This window comes from Capsella rubella, unplaced genomic scaffold (genome assembly GCF_000375325.1).
Source record: "Capsella rubella cultivar Monte Gargano unplaced genomic scaffold, Caprub1_0 scaffold_17, whole genome shotgun sequence".
Lineage (NCBI taxonomy): Eukaryota > Viridiplantae > Streptophyta > Magnoliopsida > Brassicales > Brassicaceae > Capsella > Capsella rubella.
In genome coordinates this window covers 191,458-191,802 of record NW_006238907.1, presented here as the reverse complement: position 1 = coordinate 191,802, position 345 = coordinate 191,458, and positions in this window count along the sequence as shown.

Below are 345 nucleotides of genomic sequence, written 5' to 3'. Positions count from 1 at the left end.
ATATATATATATATAAGTCGGTCTTAGAAAGGGTCTTGTGATAGGGGTCCGCCATATGGATCGTCGTGTTGTGTATTATTGTCTTGGGTTATATCGTCTTCATCGTCAGAGGAGGATATTTGCATTGCGATGGACTCCAGGAGTTTCTTGAGTTTTTCTTTGCCTTTACTTTTCTTGGATCCGGAAGATGAAGTAGTGGATTCTGTAGGGCTGGGTGGCTTTTTAGGTGAGGTCTTGGTTTGGATAGGTGGTAACGTTCGGGATACTGCAGCTACGGTTTGCTTTATTTGTTGGTGTGTCTGTATCCATTTTTCCAGGTTGGTTAAGGAGCATCGTTCCATGTTG